The 13,173-nt window shown below is 56.4% G+C and overlaps 1 protein-coding gene across 2 annotated transcripts in view; it reads right to left on the bottom strand.

The window, feature by feature from the left end:
* CDC42EP1 (CDC42 effector protein 1) overlaps positions 1-4,987 on the bottom strand; it is a 9,042-nt gene extending 4,055 nt beyond the window's left edge. The window contains exon 1 of one of the 2 annotated variants that reach the window (XM_017508937.2): positions 4,865-4,987. The gene's annotated coding sequence lies outside the window, so the exon portion shown is untranslated. Of the gene's footprint in view, positions 1-1,456; positions 2,067-4,864 lie in introns of those variants that run through there. The other variant, XM_017508938.2, reaches the window with a different exon arrangement.
* Between the last annotated feature and the right edge of the window lie 8,186 nt (positions 4,988-13,173).

The raw sequence follows: 13,173 nt of genomic DNA, 5'->3' as shown, positions 1-13,173 counted from the left end.
AAAAAAAAAAAAAAAAAAAGAAAAAGAACAGGCATAACCAATTGATGCCATGAGAAATCAGAATGATCGCAGTGTCTGAGCAGGTACTGACTGAACAAGGGACAAAGAATTCATCGAGCTATATGCTTAAGCTGTGTGTCAGGAAAAAATAGAAGCACTCATTCTAAGTCTGAGCAACATAATGAGACCTTGTTTCTACAAAAACATAAAAAAAAAATTAATTGGGCATGGTGGTATGTGCTTGTGGTCCTAGCTACTCAGGAGGCTAAGAAGGGAGGATCGCTTGAGCCCGGAAGGTCGAGGCTGCAATGAACCGTGATTGTGTCACGGCACTCCAGCCTGGACGACAGAGCGAGAGCCTATCTCAAAGAAAAAAAAAAAGCGCTCATTCTGCAGGGTCAACTTATGAAGCACTAAGTGCCAAGACGTCACCTGCATCATCGTTTAAACCCATACAATACTCCTAAGGGAAGCACGATGTTAGAGAGGGGAAGCTGAGGCACAGAGTGAAGTAACTTGCCTGAGGCTACATCATAGGAAACAAACAGACCCCACATCCCAGAGCCCTGGAGTCCCAGGCTACACTGCCTTCTGCTGGAGTATTGAGTAAGTCACCTCCCTTCTCTGTGCATTAAAACCTCTGCCACCCAGAGACGCCAGGAGGGAGCGGACACCTCACCAAGGCTTTGTGAAGCTGGGTAAACGGGCAGAGCAGAGGCTCCTCTGAACCCTCCACCTTTAAGGAGCTTCCTGGAATAAGGATCCTGTGGTCAAAAGTGGCTTTTTTTCAGCTGCCCCCTCCATGCGTGAGCATATTCAAGGCTCTGAGAAGGCCCGCAGGAAAAGACTTTATCACAGTTTGTCAAATTGCTGTAGAAGACTTGTCAGGGAACAAGATCTGGAAAAAGCTCAGCTGGTGCCAAAAGCTATTTCTTGCCCATCTCTCCCTTCCTGATTCCCCACCCCCACCACACACACACACACACACATCCTCCCCAGCTCCTGCCTTTCTAAGGATTGCTTGTTCTGACCTTTTCCTTCCAGTATCATACCAAGTCCAGGCTAGAGGGCACCTGTGATCCTTCGGTCTCACGTCTGGTTTTCCTGTGGCCAAGAGAGGGCCAAGCTGGCTCAAGGTCAGATCTAGAGCTAGTCGAGACTTGAACTCAAAGCCTCTGACTCACATAAGCCCTTGACTGGCTTGTGGAACCCAGTCTCGCCTTTTGAGATCAGCAACGCACTGGGAGGGTGGGGCGGCCGCCTGGATTTTCCTGCCTTCCTCCCTCGGGCACCCAGCTTGGGCTCTGCACTTAGCAAGTGCCAAATTAATGCCAGGTGAATCACAGATCTCTGCGATAACCCAAATGGCAAAACATCACCCCGACCCCTGCTGAGAGTGGGAGGGCAGGCAGGGTACCCGGTGTCCTCACACTGTGACCTTGGGCCAGTCACTTACCTATACAGACCTGGGACCTCAGCTGATCAAAGTCAAACATGATCCTTAACAAGAACACCTACATCTGTGGCTCAGCCTGCTTTCTTTTTTATAAACCACTGCTGCCTCCTCCAAGCATAAAAATCTCAATACTGCGCTTCGGATGTTATTTGAAATTCAAAATAGGTTAAATAACAAGATAAGAACAAAGAAGGCAATAAGACAAAGCTTGCTTTGTTTTCGGACTGCATTCTCTTCCCTTCCCACCATCTGATCCTCCCCCAACCCTAACTCCTCCCCCTGGATGGGGGGGGCTTCTGAATCATCCTTTTCCCTCCCTGGCACCCCCGGCACCATGAAGTCCTCATGGAATGTTTGCTGAAGTTCTGAAGCGCTCCACAGTTGGCCAACCATTACATGATGTCATCTGATTCTCCAACAAGCCCACAGAGCTGCAGGGTGGCCCATCGGACAGGGAGCGCTGAGGTTCGGTGGGGAAGGAGGAACTGTCCAGGCTTAAGTGACAGGTCGAGGCAGGGCCAAGTTTCCCTGCCCAGCAGGGTTTAAGGATGTGTCTCTGAGGGGTGGAATGGGGGTGGGGTGGGTGTTCCTGTGCTGTAATGTCATGCAGAAGGGTCTGCCATGTGGCCTCACCCGCTTGCCCCCACCCCAGCTCCCTGACTTTTTTCTTTTTTTTTTTTAAGACTGAGTTTGGCTCTTGTTGTCCAGGCTGGGGTGCAGTGGCGTGATCTCAGCTCATGGCAACCTCCTGGGTTCAAGTGATTCTCCTGCCTCAGCCTCCCCAGTAGCTGGGATTACAGGTGCACACCACCACGCCCAGTTAATTTTGTATTTTTAGCAGAGATGGGGTTTCTCCATGTTGGTCATGGCTAGTCTCGAACTCCCGACCTCAGGTGATCCACCTGCCTTTGAGGCAGGATTTCACTCTGCCACCCAGGCTGAGTGCAGTGGCTCCATCACAGCTAAATGCAGCCTCAAACTCCCAGGCTCAAGTGATCCTCCCACCTCGGCCTCCTGAGTAGCTGGGACTACAGGTACACACCACCATGCTCAGCTAATTTTTCCACTTTTTGTAAGGACAGGGTGTCACAACATTGCCCAGATTAGTCTCAAATTCCTGAACTCTAGCTACCCTCCTGCCTCAGCCTCTGAAAGAGCTGGGATTACAGGTGTGAACCACCACGACTGGCCTCCCTGATTCTTAAGGCAGGACCTCATCTCCCAGCAAGGGGCTCCTCCTCCTTGAACCCCCATGGTCACTTTTGACTTGGGAGACCAGCTTCCTTCCCAATCTTGTGATGATCTCATCTTTCAAATGTTTCTGGGCACCCCCCAAGAGTACCCCACCTCCATTCCACCCTGCCTACTGTAGTAGAGAGACCCTGCGGCACAGTGGGGCTGAGGGCAGGGCACTGCTCCTGGGACCCGTCTTCCCACGTGGAAATGACAGGCAGTTCCCTCCCAGGGGAGTTGTAAGGGTAGAGATGTAATGAAACCCTCAGATGCTGGAGCAGGGCAGCCGGGGGTTCAACTCTGTCACCTTTACACTAACATCTCTCATTCCAGGGACCCCTGGTGGCAGCCACGTGGCACTTGCTGCCAACCACAGGGCACTCACTGTTGGCCATCAAGTGTGCCTCACCTGGCACTGCAGTAAGCAGGGCTCCAAGCGTCCTGGTGCCAGGTTCACCTCCCCTTACCTGCCCAGGAATACCACCCGTTAGTGTTCAGAGCACCCCTTTTACAGATGGGAAAAACGAGGCATTTACCCTCAGTCACAGACCAACGTCGCTGTTGCCCCAGGGTGGGGGTAAAGGTGATGGGGAATGGGGAGGGAGAGGTAGAGGGTTTGGATGCCCAGTCCTGAGAAGGCATGGGGTTCGGTGCAGGCCTGGGAGACAGGAGACCCAGCTCTGCAGATTCGGTGCCTGTGACCTGGGCAAGGAGGTCACCACACAGTCTCGGTGTCCCTGGAGTCCTTATATTTACCATGTAGATACAGTCAGGGCCTGGGCGCAGAGCCTGAGCTCACTCAGGGGTGGGAATGACACAAGGACAAGCTTTGGAGCCGGGATCCGGCCAACAGGGGCCGCTGTGGATGCACATGTGCTCCGGGGAGGCCAGGGGCGGCTCTGAAGGAGAGCATGGGGGCAGCTGCAGCCTGGCATTCACCTGGGGGTCTCCCGCAGGCCGCAGGGCTGGCCAGGGCCCCACGTTTCATCCTGGAGGCCTCTGCTCGGGTGCACACAGCCCCCTTCCTGCAGGCATCCAGCTGGGTGACACCTCCCCCCCACCAACCGCTGGACAGCGGGTCCCTGTCTTGGTTATGGCAGCTCCCCCAAACCTGCGCTGGCCCCTGGGATAAGGGGTTAACCCGAGGGGCTGGCTTCTCCTGCCCCTCAAAGTCAAGACGCTTCAAGGTGGAGAGATGGGGAAACTGAAGCCAGAACGGGGTGGCTAGTTGTCCTCAGTCGCGCTAGAGGACCCAGTCCTCCGTATTCCAAGAAGGGCACCGTGGGCCATTAGGGAGCGACAGGGACAGTGGAAAGGAGACGCTCTTCGTGCCCACCGCCCCGAGTTAGAGTCGAATCAGCCCTGGACCTCACGAGGCGAAGCGGCCGCGGGCCGCGTCTCGGGTCCCAGCGCCACGTTTCTTACGGCTGCGGCCTCCCGACCAGTCCCTTCTCTCATGTCTAAACCTCAGTTTCCCGGTCTAGGAAAAGGGCCTGGAAAGTCACGGGTCTGGCACGGCTGGGGCGAAGGCAGAACGATCTGGAGGGCGGCTGGGATTGGAAGTCCGAGAAGGGCTTCGGCCATCCCACATTCTCTGGGGGGACGGGCTCAGGACGCGGAGGGTCGCTCCGCGGGGGAATGGGCCGGCCGGCTGTCTTGGCCAGAGGGGAACCGGACGGGATGACCTCATCCGCGGCTCCAGCCTGGAATGCGGCGGTCGGGGAGGGGGCAGGGTGCCTGTCCATCTCCCCGGGCCCCCCACCCCCCACTTCCCGCTCTCCGCGTGGGCCTCGGCGGAGGGGAGACATTCCGCGGCGTCGCCCGCCCCCCGCCCCGGCCCTTCCTTCCCCAGCGCAGGAAGGCGCGGAGACGGCCCCCGCTCGGCCCCTCGGCTCGCCCCCTACGCGCGCAGTTTGGCCGCTCAGCCCCGTCCGATCTTCTGCCCCGTCTGCCCGCCCGGAACGCGCGACAGCCCGAAAGCTCGGAGTTTCCCCGCGCCGCTCCGCGGCCGTGCCGGGCCTTCCCGTGCGCTCCCGGAGGCGCCTCTCCCGGGCGGGTCCCCTCCCCGTCCCAGCCTCGGGAGCCTAGGAGGGTGCAGAGCCCCCGCAGGCGCCGGGACCCACCGGCCTCCGCGGACGGCCCCCGTCTCGAGGACCCGCGCGCCACGGCTGTTACCTGGTTCCGTGAGCCCCGGGGGCGCGGGACGAGGGCAGACTCGTCGTCGGCAGCGGCGGCGGCCCCGCGTCCCGGCTGGCAGCCCGGGAGAGTCGCTGGGCTGGTCTGCGCCGCCCTGGCCGCGGGCTCCGCGGGCTGGATCCGGGGGCGGGGGCGGGGTGTGGGCGCTCCCGCCTCCCGCCCCTCTCCTCCCGCCCGCGGGCGGGGCCCGGACCTCTCCCCGGCCCCCTCCCCGGCACCGTACATGCCGCCGAGAGCTGGCAAGGGGGACACGGCAGCGGAGGGGCCAGGCTGGGCCTCTGCTCGCCGCCCCGAACAGGGCCAGCCGGGGAACGCGCAATCTGCCCCGGGGAGGCGACTCCGGTCCCCAGCTGCCAACCCCTCCCCCACTGGTTCCCCGCGTGGCCTTGGGGCTTCCAGGCCTGATGAGCTCCCCTCCCTCCTGGGCCCTCCAGCAGCTCCCTGCGGGAGTTTGAGGAACCGGGAAGCAGGATCTGAGGCCTTGAATGCCTGGGCCTTTAAACCTTGATTTTTACAAGCTTGGGATGCCCACTCCCTTCCTCCCCATTCCCATTCCCTTCCACCCGGTCCAGGCCCTGCGGCTCCAAGGAGGAAGACAGCCACACTGGGGCGGCAGGCCACGCAGGCACTGGTAGAGTGAGGTGGAGGGGCCGGCAGGGCCGGGACCCTGGAGCGCGACAGCCTGGGTTCCTGTCCTGCCTTAGTCACTGCTTACCTTTCTGTGCCTCAGTTTCCAGATCTGAAAGTGGGATAGATAACAGCATCACATGTGTTAAGTGTTCTCTGCTCTCAGAGCACCTATGAGTCTTGCTTGCAGATAAATGATGTTGCATCTCAGAGACTTTACAGATCCCACCACCACCTCCATGGGGGCAGGGAATCAGCCATACCCGGGCCCCTGTGCCATCCTCAAGGAGGGGAGATAGATCTCTGGCCCCTGACTCCCCGTTGTTGTGCCCTCCTGACTACTCCCCTCTGACTATAGAGTTCTCCGGGTGTCAGGGCACAGAGAGGTCCCTAACACTGTCTGGGGGGTGTCGGGGCTCAGGAAAGCTTCCTAGAAGGATGATACCTGAGTTAAGTCTTTTTTTTGGAGACAGAGTCTCTGTTACTCAGGCTGGAGTGCAGTGGCACGATCTCCACTCACTGCAAACCTCCACCTCCCCGGTTCAAGCGATTCTCCCACCTCAGCCTCCAGACTAGCTGGGATTACAGGCACCCACCCATGCCCTAGCTAATTTTTGTATTTTTTATTTATTTATTTATATTTTTATTTATTTATTTTTTGAGACGGAGTTTCACTCTTGTTACCCAGGCTGGAGTGCAATGGCGCGATTTCGGCTCACCGCAACCTCTGCCTCCTGGGTTCAGGCAATTCTCCTGCCTCAGCCTCCTGAGTAGCTGGGATTACAGGCACGTGCCACCATGCCCAGCTAATGTTTTGTATTTTTAGCAGAGATGGGGTTTCACCGTGTTAGCTAGGATGGTCTTGATCTCTTGACCTTGTGATCCACCCGCCTCGGCCTCCCAAAGTTCTGGGTTTACAGGCGTGAGCCACCGCGCCCGGCCATGTATTTTTTAATCAAGAGGGAGTTTAGCCATGTTGGCCAGGCTGGTCTTGAACTCCTGACCTCAGGTGATCACCCGCCTCGGCCTCCCAAAGTGCTGGGATTATAGGTGTGAGCCACCATGCGGCCGTGAGCTAAATCTTCAAGGACGTGTAGGCAGAGGGAGGGGCAGTGGAAATGCACAGTGCGCAGCTGGCAGAGGACAGCACAGCAAAGGCTGGGAGCCGAGGACCCTGAAGAGGAGGCAAACCCGACTGAGCACTGTCATGGCCAAGGATGAGGAGCCGTGTTTACTCGCAGGTGGAGACAAGGTCTTTACTGTTCACCCAGGGGCTAGGCTCCCTGGATCCCCATGTGGCCACCAAGGGAAGGAGTTATTTCCACAGCTGGACAAACGAGGAAACAGGCACAACGCATTCTAGCATTTGCTGAAGTGGCACAGCAGTAGGAGCTCTTTCCTTGGGAGCCAGCCCAGGAGCATTTTGTCCCGTGGAGAACTGGAAAGCGTGGGGACAGTGAGCCAGCAGGCAGCCCTGGCAGGTGTGCATTTGGAAGTCTAACTGTCGGCCGGGCTCAGTGGCTCACGCCTGTAATCCCAGCACTTCGGGAGGCCGAGGCAGGCAGATCACGAGGTCAGGAGGTCAAGATCATCCTAGCTAACGTGGTGAAACCCTGTCTCTACTAAAAATACAAAAAAAAATTAGCTGGGTGCAGTGGCACGCGCCTGTGGTCCCAGCTACTCAGAAGTCTGAGGCAGGAGAATCGCTTGAACACAGGAGGTGGAGGTTGCAGTGAGCCGAGATCGTGCCACTGCACTCCAGCCTGGGCGACAGAGCGAACCTCCATCTCAATTAAAAAAAAAAAAGTCTGACTGTTGCACCCAGATGTGGTTGCTCACACTTATAATCCCAGCACTTTGGGAGGCCGAGGCAGGCAGATTTCTGAGGCCAGGAGTTTGAGACCAGCCTGACCAATATGGTAAAAACCCCGTCTCTACTAACGATACAAAAATTAGCCAGGCGTGGTGGCGGGCGCACCTGTGATCCCAGCTACTTCAGAGGCTGAGGCAGGAGAATGGCTTCAACCTGGAGATGAAGGTTGTGGTGAGCTGAGATCGCACCACTGCACTCCAGCCTGGCGACAGTGAGACTCTGTCTCAAAAAAAAAACCAAAAAAACCCAGAATTCTGACTGTGAGTGGGGAATGCACTGGAGGGATAGTGGAGGAGGCAAAGAACTAGTACCGCTGTGGTCATTACCATTAACAGCTTCGGTCGTAACCAGCACTTATTGAGCGCCTGATGCATACCAGGTGCTGTAGCCCCTTGACATGCATTATGACATTTACTCCTTGTGAGAGCCCCATAGAGAAAGTACTGCCAGGCCGGGCGCGGTGGCTGAAGCCTGTAATCCCAGCACTTTGGGAGGCCGAGGCGGGTGGATCACGAAGTCAAGAGATCGAGACCATCCTGGTCAACACGGTGAAACCCTGTCTCTACTAAAAATACAAAAACATTAGCTGGGCATGGTGGCGCGTGCCTGTAATCCCAGCTACTCAGGAGGCTGAGGCAGGAGAATTGCCTGAACCCAGGAGGCGGAGGCTGCGGTGAGCCGAGATCGTGCCATTGCACTCCAGCCTGGGTAACAAGAGCGAAACTCCGTCCCAAAAAAAAAGAAAGTACTACCATCATGTCCCTTTTGCAGAGAAGTGAAGTGACTTGCGTCGAGCCCCCTCCTTTGGCAGGATGGCCATACTTTCCAGTTGGCCTAGGACAGGCCCAGATTACACATACTGTTCCAAGCGTGATTATTAATAGCACTTCCTTTCATTCTCAAAGGTGACCTGGTTAGACAATCAATTACACGTCACTCTAGTCAGAGGATCCCTAGAGCAGCTGGTAAAGGAGGTGGTTTGGTGCAATGCCAAAGGCCCTGATCTCAACTCCTGGCCCAGTGGCTGACTGTGGGCAAAGCACTTGGCCCATCTCAGTCTCAAGCTCCACATCTCTGAAATGGGTTTAATAGCAGTGCAGGTATTTACTAGTTGCAGGGGTGTTGTGAGCCCCAGGCAGAGCACCGAGCAAGCAGTCTTGATGGAAATGGTTACAACCTGCCCCACGCTTGCTCCATCCTCTTCACCCCTGGGCAGGGAGGGCAGGCAGGAAAGAACAAGTGAGAACCTCCCGACTGTATGCCACACACCGTCTTCTGCAGCTCATTGGCAGGCAACCCGTGAAGCAGGGATTCTTGCCCCTTTTTACAGGTGGGTAAGCTGAGGCGGAGTGGGGCCCTCTCCCTCCTTGCAGCCTGTCTCCAGAGAGAAATCTATCTCCATGTAGGCTGTGCCCTTGTTCCTGGCTCCACTCCTGATTTAAGGATCTGACTCAGTTTTTCCCTCTGGAAAATGGGAGAAAGGGAGAAGTTTCAACATCCCCAAGAAGGATCCAGGGTTGGGCAGTCCCCGTTGCTTATGCTTTTCCCCTCCCCCAACTTCCTGCAGTCCCCTTCCTTCCCTTCAAGAGGCTGCGCCCAGGAGTGTAGGGGTTAACCTCGGTAGAGCTGTAATCGCAGTGCAGAATGCAGAACCAATGCCTCCCAGCTGGGACTGGGAGCTGCTAGGCGAACCAACTGACTGGCCGGAGTTCAGGGTCCCCTACCTCCTGCCCTGTCTTGAAGGAACCAGCCCCCTCAGGCTATAGTCTGAGAGCTCAGCTGCCCCCTCCACTCAGCCCAGCAGATTGGGTTGGCCAAGGCAGGGGGCCTAAGGAGGCAGTTCCGGGGCAGGGAGCAGTCTATGGAGCCAGGGAGGAGAGGGCAGGGCACAGCTAGGGACCCAGGGATGCCAGTGGCTGCTTCCAGGTTCCAGGGAGGTTTGGAATGGGAGCTCTAAACTGAGGCCACAGCTATCAGCCCCTCGCAGCCCCTCCCTAGGGTGCATGTCCTTTTTGTACCTCAAAGTCCGGCTGAGCTTTTGGTGAGTTAATGCATCTGCTTATTGACCAATTGATTGGCCTTTCCCATTCTTCATCTCCATCTGCCCTCCCCTCCATGCACCCATTCACCCATCTACTTCCCGTCCGTGTCTTGATCTGCTACTCACACACATTCAATCACGCAGCCACTTACTTACCCACCCCTCCGCTGACCCACTGCCTGTCCCCCATTCATCCATCCACTCACCCGCCCATCCAGCTGCCTACCCACCCACGCATCCTTCCACCCATTGTCCATTCACCCACCTGTACACCTACCCACCCACTCTCTCCAGCATCGCTTGATCCACTGCCCACACCTACGGCCATCTGCCCACCCGTCCATTTACTCCTGCCACCTCCATCCTGTAATGCCCCTGCACTGACTCACACCTGGTCTCTGCTGACCAATAATAGGTATTTGAGCATGTCCTCATCTTTTTCACACACATGCACTTCACTCACCTCATCAGTGGGCTACCTGGAGGCAAAACACCCTTGAACACTGCTTTTTTTGTGTGTGTGAGACAGAGTCTGGCTCTGTCGCCGAGGCTGGAGTGCAGTGGCGTGATCTTGGCTCACTGCAACCTCTGCCTCCCGGGTTCAAGCAATTCTCTTGCCTCAGCCTCCTGAGTAGCTGGGATTACAGGCGTGTGCCACCATACCCAGCTAATTTTTTTTTTTTTGTATTTTTAGTCGAGACAGGGTTTCGCCACATTGGCCAGGCTGGTTTCGAACTCCTGACCTCAGGTGATCCACCTGCCTTGGCCTCCCAAAGTGCTGGGATTACAGGCATGAGGCACCACGCCTGGCTGAAGACTGCTTTGAAATGTCACCTCCTCCTGGAAGAACTCCTTCAAAATGAGCCTCCGCGCTGCATCTGTTCCATCCTCCATGTTGGTATCTTTTTCCCGGTGAGATCGCCGATGAGATAGTGATGTCCATGCGTGCTCTGTGCTCCTGGCACACTGGGAAATGAATGATCGGGACCAACATAGGAATCCTTGTTCCTCATTCCTTGACTGAGCCCTACAAGGGTAGGTACCCTCCTCCTGGGACCCCTCCAGATATACTCACCAGCTAGACCCCTGCAGGGGCTCAGACACACCTGGACACTGCAGAGGAAGGGGGCAACTTTGGAGTCTTCAAGAGGTTTGTGCTGTGACCTAGATCCCCAGAGGTGACCTTGCATCTAGGGGAAACTGACAAAGGACCAAGGAGGCTGACCCCAAGCTCTCCCCTCTGCCATCCAGTGTGCCTTTCCAAGTCAGACAAACCTGAGTGCAAATCAGGACTTTGTCTCTCACTGTCCGAGTGACCTTGGATAAGTCGGTCCCTACCACTGGTGTCAGTTCCATTATTTGTAATAAGCCTGACCTGTGGTTATCATGGTCAAGGAAGGGTAGCTGTTATCATGACATTTTCCTTTCTTTTTCCTTTCCTTCCTTCCTCCCTCCCTCCCCCCCCCCCCCTTTTCTCTCTTTCTTTCTTCCTTTCTTTCTCTCTCTTGCTCTGTCACCCAGGCTGGAGTGAAATTGTGCCATTTCGGCACACTGCAACCTTCACCTCCCAGGTTCAAGCAATTTTCCTGCCTCAGCCTCCTGACTCCTGAGTATCCTTCCTTCCTTCCTTTCCTTCTCTCTCTCTCTCTTCCTTCTTTCCTTCCTTCCTTCTTTTCTTTCTTTCTCTCTCTCTCTTGCTCTGTCACCCTGGCTGGAGTGAAATGGTGCCATTTCGGCTCACTGCAACCTTTACCTCCCAGGTTCAAGCGATCTTCCTGCCTCAGCCTCCCGAGTAGCTGGGATTACAGGCATCTGCAAACATGCTGGGCTAATTTTTGTATTTTTAGTAGTGACGAGGTTTCACCATGTTGGCCAGGCTAGTCTTGAACTCCTGACCTCAGGTGATCCGTGTGCCTCGGCCTCCCAAAGTGCTGGGATTACAGGCATGAACCACTGTACCCGGCCATTTCTTTTTTTTAAATGGAGTCTCCCTCTGTCATCCAGGCTGGAATGCAGTGGTGGCGATCTCAGCTCACTGCAACCTCTGCCCCCCAGGTTCAAGCGATTTTCATGCCTCAACCTCCCAAGTAGCTAGACTACAGGTGCCTGCCACCGGGCCCAGTTAATTTTTGTATTTTTAGTAGAGACTGGGTTTCACCATGTTCGTCAGGCTGCTCTCAAACTCCTGGGCTCAAGAGATCCGCCCACCTCAGCCTCCCAAAGTGCTGGGATCACAGGTGTGAGCCGCCTCGCCTGGCCCATCATGACTTTATCATTTTCCCTTTACGGGTAGGCAGTTTCATTGAACACATGCTCAGTGGGTACCCGCTGCAGCGGGCCCTGGGCTGGGCACCGTGTGAGGGCGGCAGTAAGGAGTGTGGTCCCTCCTCTCAAGGCACTTAGAGTCTGCTGGGGCAGACAGAGGGCGGGACACTGGTGGTGATGAAAGGTCACGGCAGCGGTAGACGGGGCAGGGAGGCAGAAGATCGCCGGAGGAGGGCCAGGGAGGCTTCCTGGAGAAGGAGGCATTTGAGTTGGGCCTTCTGTCTTGGGGTAAGATGGTCTGTAGGTGAGGCTGGGGAGAGAACTGGCCTCAGCAGAGAGGTGGAGGTGGGAACGGGCGCACCTGAGGGCGGATCGTGATCTGGTGCTGGGAGGCTGGAAGTTGCACTGGGTCTACTGTGGAGGAGCGGGCAGAGGCACTGAATGCCACACATGGGGAGGGTAGTGGCGGATGCTAGGCTGGGCCACTGCCCCACCCAGAGATGGCGGCCCTTGGACATCACAGACCTGGCGGTGGCTCAGGATCCTTGATGGGGCTTCCTCATTAGCAGAGGCTGGGGCAACCCTGCCTGATGCTGTTTTTTGTTTTCCGTTTTTTTTTTTTTCCGTGCAGCCCTTGGCGACAGGAATCTGTTCTGAGGGAGCCAGGAGATGGAGACCCTCCTGGAAGGACCCTTTGGCTCTTCGGTACCTTCCTTCAACTCCAGATCCCCATGACGAGCCAACACTTGGTGGGCGGTGGAGTGGGGGAGGAGGCGTGTTTCAGGGTTCTCAGAAGGCTCCTGGGGGCCAGGCGCGGTGGCGCATGCCTGTAATCCCAGAACTTTGGGAGACCGAGGCCAGCAGATCACTTGAGGTCAGGAGTTTGAGACCAGCCTGGCCAACATGGCAAAAACCCATCTCTACTAAAAATATAAAAATTAGCCGGACGTGGTGGCGTTTGCTGGTAATCCCAGCTACTAGGGAGGCTGGGGCAGGAGAATCGCTTGAACCCGGGAGGTGGAGGCTTCGAAGAGCTGAGATGGTGCTGCTGCACTCCAGCCTGGATGACTGGAAAAAAAAAAAGCTTCTGGGGCCACTGAGGCCCAGACAGAGTAGTGTGGAGTCCTGGGCTGCCCCACACGCCGTGGTTGGTTCCAGTGAGGGTGACAGCATCTGTTGAGTTTGTGCCATCTCTTAGCCTAACACGGTGAAACAGGCTCACAGACAGGTAAGACTCAGCACTGACGTGGCAGGGCTTCCAGGAAGACTGCCTGGAGGAGGCAGGATGAGCGAGGCTCTATAGATGGATGAGGCTGTGTGCACACAGTGAGAGCCAGGCTGGGAACACGAAGTGTGTGTGTCTGACACGGGTGTATGTGGTCAAGGTGTCAGCTGCAGTCAGACATGCAGAGTCAAGGCCTGACCTGAGGCTAGGGGGTGGCCTGGGGGCTGGGTGATGGCAGATGTGTCCCTATCTGTGTC

This window comes from Cebus imitator, unplaced genomic scaffold (genome assembly GCF_001604975.1).
Source record: "Cebus imitator isolate Cc_AM_T3 unplaced genomic scaffold, Cebus_imitator-1.0 Scaffold404, whole genome shotgun sequence".
Classification (NCBI taxonomy): Eukaryota; Metazoa; Chordata; class Mammalia; order Primates; family Cebidae; genus Cebus; species Cebus imitator.
This window is presented reverse-complemented; position numbering and strand designations above follow the sequence as displayed.